The 13,400-nt window shown below is 50.8% G+C and overlaps 1 long non-coding RNA gene across 1 annotated transcript in view; it reads right to left on the minus strand.

The window, feature by feature from the left end:
- Positions 1-1,700: 1,700 nt before the first annotated feature.
- The window catches only part of LOC111821144 (uncharacterized), a 137,973-nt gene continuing 126,273 nt past the window's right edge, over positions 1,701-13,400 (minus strand). The window contains exons 2-3 of the long non-coding RNA XR_002824605.1: positions 3,866-3,986; positions 1,701-2,582 (exon numbers count right to left, since the gene is read on the minus strand). This is a non-coding gene — a long non-coding RNA (uncharacterized LOC111821144). The remainder of the gene's footprint in view (positions 2,583-3,865; positions 3,987-13,400) is intronic.

Consider the following 13,400-nt stretch of genomic DNA (forward strand, 5'->3'; position numbering starts at 1 on the left):
ACCTAACATTAAAAAACTTCTAGAGGAAAACAAAAGAAAGTCTTTATGAATTTGGGTTAGGCAAAGATTTCTTAGACGCAATGCTAAAAAGCAAACTCCATAAAAGAAAACATTAGTAAATTAGACTTCTTCAAAATAAAAAACAAAAGACACTTGCTATCAAGACAATGAAGAGACAAGCTTCAGACTGGGAGAAAATATAAATGTTTATCTAATAAAGAACTTGTATCCAGAATATATAAAGAGTTCCCAAAACTCAATAATACAGACGCAAACAACCAAATTAAAAAATAAGTAAAATATTTAAACATTTCACCAAAGAAGATACGTGAATGGCAGATATACACATGAAAACATGCACAACAAATATGTACAACAAAAAGATCATTAGTTATTTAAAACAGTGTTGCTGTCACGTGGATTCTGGTACAAATTAAAAACACAAGGAGATACCACTATACCTCCATTCGAATGACTGCAATGAAAAAGATTGACCATAATAAGTGTTGCTGAAAATGTGGAGGAACTGGAACTCTCATACACTGCTAGTGGGTTTTAGAAATGATGGGGCCATCATTAACCCAACCTTCTCAAACCCCATTCAGGGAATCACTGTCTTAGTTTCTTTCCTACCTCTTCTTCCTCTTCAAAGCACCACGGTAAAGCCAGTTTTCCACTGCCCCACAAGTTCGCCTCCAGCAGGAGTGAGCTTTCACTTCACGCCATCTAGAGTCGCTCTAGCTTAGAAACCATCTTTCTGGTGTTTTCCTTCGAGGCACAGGACTGTGCAGTTAGTGCCGTGTGCTCCAGACTGCCGAGCTCTCTTCTGCTTTGCTTGTTGGTTTGTCTGAGATGGAGACACAGAGCCCAATTCAATGAACGAGAGGACGGCTGAAACTACCAGGGCAATCCATTCTAGGCAGCTTCTTGAGGACTGAACAAAGCTCCATGTCAGTGCCTAAGTCTGTGCTTGTGTCCCGGCCTGCTGTCAGAGGAAGGGGCCCAGCTGAGGCCCAGAAGGATTCTGCTTTAAAATGACAACGCTGCCCTGTGCCAAGGACCCTGTGGTTTTTCTGCCTTTTGAAACAACAAGGCTGTCTTTGGAAGTTCTCGCCGGGGGATCTCGGGAGGAGAGGACTCTATCCAGGAAAAGGTGTTTTTTCCCAAAAGCATTCTTATGAATATTGCCCAGAGGAAGCAATTCACACACATCCTGGCTCCAAAACTCTGAGCACGCAGGGTACTGTGCTCCATTTCTGGAGAACTGTTATACAGCATTTTCTCCCTTAAACGGTTTTACTGTAAAGGTACGCGCTCTCCTCTGGGGGCGACTTCCCCTCCGGGGATGGGCGGAGGGAAGCAGCCTCTAGGCATCTCAGCCTGGCCAGGTCGTGATTGCTGGGTGGGAGACGGGCGGGCTTGCAGGCTCGGGCAAGTCTGGCGTGCGCGGCGGCGCACAAGCTGGCACCGCTGCGGGGCTGGGCAGGACCTCAGCGCGGCCAAGGGCGAGGCTGCGCGTCCTCGGCGCGCCTGACCCCCAGCCTCTGACTAAGCCAGGCTTCTGGATCCGTTTTGCTGCCTTTTACTTTTCCTAAAGCAATTCCGGGGAGCTGTTGAGAGGAGTTGCGCTCACTCTGAAATGACCAGAGAAATCTCTATGGAGCCAAAACCAATCAACGCGTAAAACATATGTTGCCTTTTTTTTTTTAAACCAATAATTGGTAGGTAAACGGACCTGTCAATCTAGAAGCCCCTGGGCCCGGCGTTGAAACTGCAGAAGCCGATATTTTTAGAGTCCGCTCTTTCTGAGCTTCCAGCTGGCTGCCAGGCGGGTCTGTTGGCCTCAGAGTGCGCGTGGGAGCTAGGAGGCGGTTCGTGCGGGCTTCACCAACGCATAGCACAGGGCAGGACACTGGGGCACAGGGAAGTTCTGCTCTCATCCCTTTGCAAATTTCACCTTAAAGTTTTTTTTTAAGCCTTCAAAAGGTGCAGATGCCATTTTGAGGGAAAAGATTTATAGTTGCAACCATCTACTAATCAAAATAAAAATCATCAGATCATTTCTCACAGCGTGGCAAATTAGTGCAGGACAATTTTGTTTTTCTTTTGCAATGATCTACGACTGATGTACTGATTAAAATATACCCATATGAAGTGCTTCTGTATTCTATGCCTGCTGGTGAAGTAGACCCTGGCAGGTGGGAACCCCTACTTGGGCCCGCGGGGAAGGCCGCCCTGCCTCTTGGCTAAGCCTACCAGTTCCTCCGTGAAGTGCTGTGCGCCTGCTCCCGCGGGCAGGGATCCTGTCTGCATTGTCTGATGCTCTGCCCCTGGGCTCAGCACAGGGCCCAGAACACAGGAGGCTCTCGCTAAGCATCCACTGGAGCACCAAGCTCTTCATCTGTAAAGTGGGACAATAATGTTTGTCTTACCCGTCTGATAGTCTCCTTTCTGAAGATCAAGTTCATAAAGGATGGGAAAGATGTTGGAGGGACATCAGAAGAGCCGAGCTCTGCCGTGCCTCCACCAGGGCTGAAGACTGCTGCCATGTCCCTTTCCCTCCTGGACCCCACTTTTCTCATCTGTGAAGTAAAGGGATGGGTACAACTTTATCCGTAATGCTTTAATTATTTGCTTTTTTTTTTAAGTTGGAGTAAACAATGCAAAATATTAACATTTGTTAATTCTGGAATGTGAGTACATAGGTGTTTGTTATGTTATTCTCTGTTTTTGTCTGTATCTTTAAAATTCTCCTGCCCCTGCTGGGGAAGCCAGCACAACTCGTACAAGGAAAGGTCCTGGAAGCCCGTAGACACATCCAAACTCCCTGAGGGACTGAATTGCTGGTTGGAGGGCTGTGGGGACCATGGTCTCGGGGAACATCTAGCTCAATTGGCATGACACAGTTTCTAAAGACAATGTTCTATGTTCTACCTTGGTGAGTAGCGTCTGGGGTCTTAAAAGCCTGTGAGCAGCCATCTAAGATACTCCACTGGTCTCATCCCTTCGGGAGCAAGGGAGAATGAAGAGAACAGGATACAAGGAAAAGATTAGTCCAAAGGACTAATGGACCACACCTACCAAGGCCTCTACCAGACTGAGTCCAGTACAGCTAGATGGTGCCCGGCTACCACCACTGACTGCTCTGACCTGGGATCACAACAGAGGGTTCCGGACAAAGCTGGAGAAAAATGCAGAACAAAATTCTAACTCACATAAAAAGATCAGACTTACTGGCCTGAGGGAGACTGGAGAAATCCTGAGAGTACGGCTCCCAGACACCCTTTTAGCTCAGGAATGAAGTCATTCCTGAGGTTCACCGTTCAGCCAAAAATTAGACAGGCCCATAAAACAAAACGAGACTAATGGGGCACAACAGTCCAGGGACAAGGACTAGAAAGCAGGAGGGGACAGGAAAGCTGGTAATAGGAAACCCAAGGTTGAGAAGGGACAATGTTGACATGTTGCGGGGTTGTTAACCATTGTCATAAAACAATATGTGTACTAACTGTTTAATGAGAAACTATTTGTTCTGTAAACCTTCATCTAAAGTACAATAAAAAAAAAAAATCTTGAAAACCAAAAATAGTCTCCTGCCCCAACAAAGGAGCAAAAGAAAGAAGTGGAAATTTTAAACGAAGAAGAGAAAGGTTGTATGAACTCTGGTCCCCTCCAGTTGGACTTTCTCTAGTTTTATGTACATGGGAATGAATGCTCAGTAAATCCCAGAGTCCTGTACAAATAAGAGGTGTTGCTGTTATCCATCTTGGTTCTGTTCTCTCCATTGCTGCAGGAATTTACTCAGATCCAGCAGTAGGCTTGGCCTCCCCCACCCCCCAATCTGCTAAGGGAGCTGTCTGCTCACCAGGCTCTTTGACTTGCTGGTTGGATGAGAAGGCTCTTGCTGAAGACAGGGGAGTCCAGGACAATGTCGTATATAATGTTTTGATTCTATTTCATCTCCGTCACCCCCAAACAGTCCCAACCTGTACCGAACAGAAAGACACACCTGTATGAAGAGTAACTATAGCTGTGGTCATGAAAATTTTGCTTTGTGTCATAAAATCTCAGCCTTGCAGGGGTTCGGTGAACAGGCATTGCTCGGGAAAACTCACCTTGACATTTTCACTCCTCTGACTTAAAAATAGCCGAACTAAATGCAGTCACAACAACAACACCAAGCTGTCCCCGCCGTTCGCCCAGCTCTCACCACCAGCTTTCAGCCCGAAACAATTTTCATGCTTGAGTTATTAACGTATGAAAATAGGCACAAAAGGGGGAAAAAGTGAGCAGATCCTCGGCTGTATTATTAGTCATTGCTACAGCTGAACGCTTTCCGGCACAAAGGCCGATTATTCTACCAGTGTCTCAGTTTTGAACAGAATGTAGTCACCAGCGGGTTATCCCTCACGCACCTGTTTGTAACCATCACGTTGCCGTTCTCTGTACTTTATCCTGGTTTCCATTACGAGCATGTGCGTTAATGTCACACACACACGCACACACACACACACACCTTTTTAAAGTCCTCTTTCATTTGTGGCTGAAAGGAAAGGTCTTTTGGGGGAAGCACCACTGTATTGATAATAATAATATTTGGAAATCAGAGTGGCGGATGCATGTGTGTGTGTGGACTACGAAAAACTAGAGGGAAAAACAAACTGGGGACCTAGGGCAGCATGAGCAAATGCAGTGCGCCTGGCAGCAGAATGGAGCAGATGTAGGGGGAGTGGGAGTCTACTGGTCCCACCTGGGTGCCGTTCTTCAGGAGGGGCAGTGCCAGACAGAAGCCTTCCTGGGCTGGTCAGAGGCATCTTGCTCACTTGCTGAGTGGGCTGAAGTCTCCTGGATCGGCTCCTGAATTCCAGGCAAGAGTCCCCTTTTTGGAGGTTTCTGGCTGGGGCCCAGAGATGCTGACCCAAGCCAGTGTGAGAGCGAACAAAGGAGCTAAGTTTTGAACCTCCTGGTTTTTGCTTTTCTCAACTCCAGAACTGGTTATAGAAATCAAGGCCTTTGAGTTTTTGGAAACAACAACAGCAAAAATAGCAGGCAAGAAAATAGTTAGGCAGAAGAAATGCAGCAAGCCTGTGAAAAGCCTGGAGAAGGTCAGGGTTTTCATAAACAGGAATGAATCACTAGGACTGTCTCCTAAACAGATCTGAGACCCACATGGGGCTGGGGACGTGGGGAACAGGCTTCCCAGAGCAGGAAGTCACAGCCAGCAGGAGAAGCCCTTGGCACCTGCCTCCTGGATTAGAATAATGGGATTCTCCCCCAGACACTGGCCTGGCCAGGGGGCAGTGTGAACCAAATGTGCTCTTTTAACTTCTTTGAAGTGCTAATGAATGCTTTGATTTGACTCTTTCCTCCTCATTAAGACAGACGTGATTCCACTTTGCCCTGGGAAGCTGATCTCACTTCCCAAGCCAGCTGCTCATCTTCCTGTCAGCTGGGCCTCAAGCCCTGTGAGGTCTCCTCCCCTGTCAGGGGGCAGAAGTGCCACCTTGCCAAAGACGCCTCATCTCAGGCTCAGGGACTCCCTGCACGCGTTGCTCTCAGAGACGTGGGGTCCCAGCTCACGTGAAAACACACGTGGTAGCAGAACTAGGGCTGGATGCCCCATTGCTTCTCCCAGATGGCACTGAACCCTTTTGACTCATCTGTCTAATACCCACCACCCCAGGCCCTCTCATCCCCCCTCCCAGCCCTAGGGAACGGTCAGTGGGATGGAATCTCGAGTCCTTTCAGCAAACCTGCAGACTGGAGGAAGTGGGAGCTGTGCGGTTTGCTCTGAGGCGTTGGAAGGCAGGACAGGCGCCTCTGTGCCAGCCCCAGGGGAAACGAGCAGCGGGACATGGCTCTGTGCTCCAGGAGTCATGAGCTAAGAGGCTGGCCATGCCCAGCGGGACACACTCCTAGACATGGCACCAGGCTGTGAGCAAAACCTGGGAAAGCCGGATGAACTCTGCCAGGAGGAGCAATGGGAGGATGGGGAGAGAAGTGTGCTCCAGAAAGAACTCCAAAACCAAGGCGAACTTACCCCGTCTTATCTCATTCCATCTCAGCTACAGTCTCCACAGCGAGTATGTCCAAAGCTTGCTACATGCGCCCTATCATGTTGCATCCTCTGACCATCTATGAGATCAGGATCAGGATCAAACCTTCCTCCCCTCTTTTTCGCAGCCGAAAGAAACTAAAGGGTCAAAGAGGCAGATGACTTGCCCAAGCCTTCGATCAGAGGCTGCTTTTGTTTTCCCAGCAGCCGGGAAAGGCTGACCCTAAGGAAGACTAGAGTCCCTGGGTGGTGCAGACACATAACTTGCTCAGCTGGCAGCCGAAAGGTTGGTGGCTGGAGTCCATCCACAGGCACCTTGGAAGAAAGGCCTGGTGATCTACTTCTGAGAAATCGGCCATTGAAAACCCTGTGGAGCACAGCTCTACTCTGACACACCAGGGGTCACCAGGAGTAAGAACCGACTTGACAGTAACTGGGTGGCTGGATGGTAAGGAAGGTGGCAGCTGGAGAGAGCTGTGGGGCCCATCCTTCCAGCCATACCGTCTCAGCAAAAACACTGTCTGCCAAGCACACACTCTGTGTTCATAGGCTCACATGCCAAATTGCTGCTTGAAAACCCACGGTAAACACTGGTTGCAGAGAACTCAGAAGCGTGTAATATCCACTTTAAAGATGGCTCCACTTTTTTGTTCTCTCCTCCCCAAGGAGGGGAGAAAAAGCTGTTCATGGAAAAATACACTTACATGGACCAGCGCCATGGAACCCTTTGCACATCTGTTCTTAACAGGTTTCAGCTGAAACTACTGAAAATATACATAGATCTGTTTATGTGGAACTAGTTAAATATGATAAGATTACAACTTGGAGGGTAACTATGGATTTGCTGGTGGAAAAAAATAAGCCTCTTCTGCACTTGGCATCCACACACGCTCCCAACGTTTTACCAGAGATGTTGTTGAGGGAATCGGATTTGCTGCTAGTTAAAAAGATCTAAATTATTTGAGATTAGTTACAAACAAACTCAAGATGTCCCAACAGCCTTTCTGCAGCACATCATTCCTGCCTCACCTCCAATTGGGCTGAGGCTTTGTTATCAGAAAGGAACCACAGCTGGGAAGTCACCCCTTCCTGAGTGATTCTGTCTTCACGCCCCCAACAGGCTGTTTGGGAGGAAGATGGCGTGCAGGCTGCTAGCACAGGGTGTTTACTTGTTTTCCCCGCATTTTCTAGGGATGCTGAAGAACCCCAGTGTCCACTGAGGACATGCAGGCAGCAGGGAGGGCCTCTTTATGTGAGGGTTGTGCTCTTTCCCATAGAAGGAGCCCTGGTGGTACAAGGGTTACGTGCTTGGCTGCTAATCGGGAGGCTGGTGGTTCAAATCCACCCAGTGGTGCCATGAAAGAAAGGCCTGGCAATCTGCTTCGGTAAAGATTACCACCAAGAAAACCCTAGGGGTCGCAGCTCTACTCTGTAACACTCTGGGGTCGCCATGAGTCAGAGTTGATTTAGCGGCAACAGGTTCGTTTCATGAGTTTTTTTTTAGAGACGAGAAAACTGAAGTGCCAAGCTCTAGCATGATTTCCCAACACCAGGCCAACCATAAGGAGTGGGGGCTCTCGAGGGAGAAAGATTTTCTTCATGTCTAAATGTCCTTCAGTGCAAAAACAACTCACCTACCCCAGGGTCCAGCAGGGACCAGAAGGAGTGAGAGGCTGTGGGCAGGCAGCAAGAGGCTTTAGCAGACTGGTCAGACACTGTGGGCTCAGGTCTGCTGTGTTTTTGTAAAGAGATGCCAGAAATCGCCAGGCTTTCCAAAGCTGGCTCAGGTTATTGAAAACAAACAGAAACACTGTCTCGGCCAGTGTTTGTGATCCTCACTGGGGATCCTGTGGTGTCACTGGAGCTGGGAGAAAGGGCCTGCATTGGCTTTGCTCACTCTCCAGGTGAGGACTGGGGGCCTGACCATCAGGATTCCTGTTACCCGGTCCAAGAGGCCTGCGCCACAGGCAACAGGTGCCACAGCTCGGGGCCCTCATCCTTGTCCCCTGCAAATTCACTGGACTCATGACCTCTGCTCTGGTGTGCTGCAAAGTGCACATTCGTCTATAAATGTTGTCTAGTAACTTATCTCTGAAACGTGGTGTCAGAAACAATCAGCCGGAATTGACATCTGACAACATCCCCCTGCCGGACCCCCAGGGGCTGGGCTGTGATTGGGAAGGTTTTCATTCCTAATGGACCACATGCTGTGAAAATTCACCTATTTTTATTCATCTAAAATCATTTTTTTAATAAGCAGCCCAGAGGAAAACAATTGTGAATGGCAGCTTCATTATATCTGGATTTTTAGAACAAAGAGAATATTGCTCACACTCCACAGTCTGTTCAATGATATTGAATATTAATTAAAAAATGTTAGCCTGTTAAACTGATGATAATGAAGGTGAAACACGAGGGTTTTAAAAGAAACGAGGAAGACAAAATGCGGTTGACAGTCTGTCTCGGTCGTCCATGCAATGTTACTGCGCGTTTGTCTTCTCTGTCTTTCATTTGGAAGTTTCGGTTTGGAATCCAAACCAGGCCAAACTCATGGTGACCCTATGTGTTACAGAACAGAACTGCTCCATAGGGCTTTCTGGCTGTAATCTTTAGGGTAGCAGATTGCCAGTCCTGTCTTCTGTGGCAACACTGGGTAGGTTTGAACCACCGACCTTTAGGTTAGTGGTCAGGTGCAAACCTTTTGAACCACCCAAGGCCCTTAATAACCAAAAAATCCAAACCCATTGCCATTGAGTCGATTCTGACTCTTAGGACCTGTAGGACAGAGTCAAACTGCCCGGAAGGGTTTCCAAGGCTGTAATCTTTACAGAAGCACACTGTTATGTCTTTCTCCTGTGGCACAGTTGGTGGGTTCATAACATTGACCTTTCAGTTTGCAGCTGAGCACTTTAACCACTGCACCACCAGGGCTCCTTGGGACCTTAATAAACCAAAACAAATCTGTTGCCGTGGAGTCGATTCTGACTCACAGTGACCCTACAGGACAGGTTAGAACTGCCCCATAAGGTTTCAAGGAGCGGCTGGTGGATTCGAACTGCTGACCTTTTAGTTAGCAGCTGTAGCTCTTAATCACTACGCCACCAGGGCTCAGGACCTTACTAGTAGGGACGTAATCCAGGCCAGGTAGACCTACGGTGGGGAGCTGTTGCAGGGGGTTGGGGAAGAGGAGCCTTGTTTACCATCTGGAGGGATCAGCTAGCATCCTGGGCATAAGGGCTACTTGTGGTCTCAAGGCCCCCCGAGAACTTGTGACTTTCCCAGAGCACCCTAAAAAAGCCCTTGGAAAAGCCCAGCTTCCCCAGCAAGAGACTTAGTGCGTCCGGCAATTGGGGTGCTTGTTTTGAAGAAATAAATAGTGTAGGTACAACATGCTTAGGTTCGTTAGTTTTAAGAGCGTTTTCTCGAGATGCTGCGGTCATTGAGGAAAGTTCAAGTGCTGAAAGCACTGAGTGCACTGGTTTACGGAAGGCCATCCACAAGCAGCCCAAAGTGGTCGGCTTCCTCTCTGGGCCAGTCTCTGGGAGACGAGTGTCAGCTCATGTACTAAAGCGCCATAAAACAGTAACTGTTCTGCTCCAACCAAAACAGGGTGCCACTTCCACGGAGCCAGAGTGTGGCCCAAGGGACCCAGAGTGGACAAGTCACGTCCGCCGGAACCTCTGCAAGAAGGAAGCAGCTGCTCCAAGTCTTGGGGGCCCGCAATGGCCCTGCCTCAGACTTGGGGCTGCCGTACTTCCTGGAGGATTTAGGCCTTGGGGGTAGTGGTACCGGCCCTACAGTGGGGGAGAGTGAGCGTGTTTCCACCCTGGGAAAACAGATGTGCAGGAGCAGACTGTAGAGTCAACCACAGGCCAGAACAGCACCTCCACCTTCCCCGAGCGGGGAGACGAGAATGCATTCAGGATCCAGTGTCCCAGGATCTGGAACAGCAAATGCAAAGACCCTGAGGCTGCCCCCAGCCTGGCAGGACGGGGGCAGTGTGGCCAGTGCAGAGCGGGTGAGAGATAGCCGTGACACTGGAGAGATGCAGGGCCGGGCCACGCAGGGCTCCCCAGCACAAGGAGGAGTCTGGATTCTGTTCTGAGAGCAACAGGAAGCCATTGTCGGCTTTCAACCAGGAGAAGGACATGACTCAGTGTGCATTTCCCACAGATCATGCTGGCTTCTGTCTGGAGCTGCAGTCTAAAGGGTAAGAGGCTGGGCTGTGGGCCAAGTGGGAGACAAGGAGGGAAGTGGATGGGCCCCTCTTGATGTGTTTCGCACGTGGAGCCAGCGGGGCGTGGTGAGGAGCTGGGCGAGGAGGTGACGGACGGTCTGTGGACGAGGCCTCTAGCCCCAGGTCTCCTCACTGAGGGACAGAACCTGATAGTGCTGAGGAGGATTAAAAATGGGGCCCGCTGCGACTGGCCCACAGCAGGCACCCAGGAAGTAGGCGTTGGACGCATCCCCACTGCCTCCCTCTGTCCCCATGAGCACAGATAAGGGACATCTGTCTATAGCAGTGTTACTTCTGATCCCCCATCCCCAGTAAAGTGGGAAGTGAGGTCTGGGCCGAGACGGGTGACGGGGCAGAGTTAGATTTGTCTTTCTGAGAAATCATGTGCAGATGCACAAGGAGAAGAGTTACGCAATGAAACTTCTAGGTTCTTAAGAGCATGTTGACGGTTACAAACAGAAAATCAGCAGGGTGCTGATGTGGACGGCTGAATTACAACCATCGTGAAAAGACCTCCATGTCTGTGGTGCTGCTATGATCCCAGGACAACAGGGGAGCGGGCCCAAAGACCGCCCTTCAGGAGTCGACGCCCGCTGCCTGTTCCCCAGCCCTGACGCCTGGAGGAGGACAGTTCGTGGGTGCGTGTCACGAGTTCGCACTTCCGGTTCCGACAGGCACTCTGAGTTCTAATGGGCCCTTGCACTGTGTGCCTCCTTGGACCCTCAGGGTGCTTGAGCAGGGGAGATGCTTGTGAAGTTTCTTAAAAGAAGAAACTGGGGTGCGGAGTCTTCCCCAGGCGGGCTGTCTGGGCTGTGTGGCGGGTAGGTGAGAGGGCTGATGGGTGGGGTTCCCAGCTCAGGGTGAGGCTTGTAGAAGGGCACATGACCCCTTTTCTCTGAGCCAGCACATTTTCTATTCTACATATAGTCCAAGATGACCCAAGACATCTTTCCCTCACAAGAGACCCAAGTTGCTATATTTTACAGCATTTCTGTGATTTCTGAAACAGGCAGTGAAGCCTGATGTCCTTCACTTCCATCCCCTGATCCATGGACCCTGGTCCTGACGCACGACTCCACCCAGCCCAGGAGGCCATACCTGTATCACAGGGCGCTCTCTGGGGTGACTACCTTTTAGTGGGTACCAGACTATTTTGCCAGCCTGCCTGCCACCTCCAGAAAAGTGAAGCAAGGCCTCTGTTCACCCGAGATGGGTCGTCTGTCACCCCACGCCGGTAGTGAGTAACTCTGCCTACAAGCTGCGGGCTTGTTCATCTGTGCCGGCTCAGCGAACAAGGCCCATCCTGACCGTTGATTCCGGCCTTTGATCTGGCAGGCATTCCAGTCTCTCCTCAGAACCTGGAGGCAGCATCAGCTTATCTTTTCCGTGGGTTTATTTCTGACTAGGTCGGAACAGAAGACCATCCTTTTGAGAAGGGGGTGCTCACCTCAGGCCTGGGGCACAGCGGGGGCTGTCTGCTCTGAGGCCCTCCAGGACTTGTGTGCAAGTGAGGGGACATTTTTGTGTGTCTGAGTGGGGCCTGCCAGGTGCTGCGCCAGCACTTCTGGGGCAGTTCAAGTTTCCAGAGGCCTCTGCCCTGAGCTCTGGCAGCACCAGCCCTTCCCAGACAGGGCACGTGAGGGCATTTGTGAAGACGCACTGTGGTCTGTGCAGAGCATGCCGTTCTCTCCAAAGGGTCAATGCCAGTCGCGTTCAGTTATATACAGCAAGCAGTGAGCAAAGCAGACGAAAAAAGGAAGATAAAGAGAAAACACAGCACGTGCACTCCCCTCCCCCGCCACCATCAATCTCCCAATCTCCAGCCCCCACCACCCCCACCCCCGGCCACCCCCAACAACGTTGTATATACGGATCGCAGATCAGAAAGCAGTTAAATTTGGCACACAGAGACGACAGTAAGGGAAGAAAAAATATCAAGTTACACAAAGTCCTATTCAGAGGGGCCTGGGCCTCACGTGCGCAATGCAGGCTGCAGAGAACAAGGCCGTGTGTTGTCGAGGTGCACACCACTGAGCTTCGGTTTCCTTGTGTTCGTCCACTGGCTGCCCTGGGCAGCAGGTTAATTCCCTGCCTTGCAGGTGGAGACAGATAAAACACACTGAAGCGGCATAATGGGCTGCAGGAAACCTTTACTTTCAGAACTTGATCCATCTCCAGAAAGGAGACAAGTGTGGACTCTGTTCTGGACGGTAATCTGTTTTCTTAGAGCGGCAGAGAGAGGCCTGGCAGCCAGGGTAAATAAGGAGACTCGGGGTGACCAGCGGGGCTTTTGGCAGGTGGAGCTGCAAGGGAAGTTTGAAAAGACCACTTCCCACCCTCTGTTCCCAACCCAAAGTTGTCAGTCTCACAGGATGAGGGTGCTCTGGAAAAAGCCCTTGGGGGGAGAGAGAGAGAGAGAGAGAGGGTGGCAAGAGAGAGATCTAAGCCACAGGTGCCTGCCCAGGACCCCCACCCCTCCTCCCGCAGGCCCGCTCACCTGGCCAGAACCCTGGAATCTCACCAAGTGGGGAGAACAGGGCGGGACTTTTGAAATGCAACCCTGGGGGGTTCAGTGTCTGCTTCAGGCAGCAGGCAGTCTGCCAGGGGGAACTGGCTGAGCATCTGCCGCGTGCCAAGCCTGGCATAGGGAAGACCAGGTATGCTTTGGTCATTAGACATGGTCCCTGCCAGCAGGCACTTAGGATGCCCCAGGAGAGGAGCAGCCAGCCAGCACTGGCCAGTCAGGGCTGCACAGAGCATCACGAGTGAGAACGGTGATCCCTCCTGTCGCCAGGGCATGTGGGCTTTTCAGAAGCCGCTCTGTCTTGTTATCCGAGCGTCCCCTGGTCCTAGGTGGGCAGGGCCAGGCGCAGCAGCATCCCGTTTTACTGTGCAGGAAGCTGAGGCAGTGTGAGCCCGTACCTTGCCTGGGTAGGTAAAGCTGGTTCAGAGAGCAACAGGTTAGCCTGGGCCCTCTGCCAGCATCCCACAGGGGCTGGTCTCTACTGGCAGAGAAATGCTCCTCACAGCTGGGTTTGTGCCATAAGCACAGGGGCCCATCTCAGGCCTGGTGCAGCCTGCTGTCCTGCCCCCAGCCCCAGCCCCAGC

This window comes from Trichechus manatus, unplaced genomic scaffold (assembly GCF_000243295.1).
Source record: "Trichechus manatus latirostris isolate Lorelei unplaced genomic scaffold, TriManLat1.0 scaffold00004, whole genome shotgun sequence".
NCBI classification, from domain to species: Eukaryota; Metazoa; Chordata; class Mammalia; order Sirenia; family Trichechidae; genus Trichechus; species Trichechus manatus.